The following is a 993-nucleotide window of genomic DNA, read 5'->3' on the forward strand; positions in this document are numbered from 1 at the left end:
ATTATAGACTATTTTCACTAATTTCTCATCATCCATTCAATTCCACATGACCAAGCCCTCTCAACATTTTCGATACATCTTTTCCCCTATGCTACAAATGTTTCCACTTTTACATTTCGCCACACTTAACAGTTCATTTTAACGGCTTAATCTTCTTCCTTTCATTCTAACTCATATTCCAAATTTCACTTCCATAAATGCAACTGGCTTAGCAATCCCTTCATAAATTTACACCTTGTTTCCCACAGTGTATTCGAGGCCATTGGACCAAAAGAAAAGATGAAAAAAAAAAAAAAAAATAGAACTTACAGGTGATGTCTTGTCCCATCCTATCAGACTGTATGAGTGCGTACGAAATCAAATTTGTAGTGTATTATGGTGAGTATATATAGATAGGTCAAAGTTATTGGTTTGTTTATTATGCCTAAATCTATAACATGCGCATTGCAAAGGTAACCAGCGCAAGTGGTGTTAATAGAAAAGGACTTATTTTCTTAAAGTATTCCAAGACAATTTCGGATTTTTCTGAATATTTGCGGTACATAAAAGAGGATAAAAATCTTCAAAAATATTTTTTCCAACTGAAATTTATCTATATGGAACATTTACAGTCCTAAAATGAACTAACTTATTCCTTAATGTCAAAACAAACTTTAATTAGAATGAAAATAATTTCAGAATCCTGTATCAGGATCTCGTCTCGGGGTGATGCGATATCTGTAAATATCCTTACGTAGCTTGAGGTCACATGCAAAGAACAACAGAACTAGTTGTAACGAGTCTAACTGGTATTATATTTGCATTCACTGCTTCGTATTCCTTCGACATGGCCTTTGTTAGTTATGAAAATATTAATTATAAATACGAATTAAAAGTCATCCAGAGATAAAAGCAGTGTACGTTAAAGAACTACTTATGCATAATTATCAAATATAATCACCACTACAAATATCAAAGCCAATGTTAATGAGCCAATTGAATAACCAGGCAGTA

The sequence above is a fragment of the Palaemon carinicauda genome, chromosome 41 (genome assembly GCF_036898095.1).
Source record: "Palaemon carinicauda isolate YSFRI2023 chromosome 41, ASM3689809v2, whole genome shotgun sequence".
Taxonomy (NCBI): domain Eukaryota; kingdom Metazoa; phylum Arthropoda; class Malacostraca; order Decapoda; family Palaemonidae; genus Palaemon; species Palaemon carinicauda.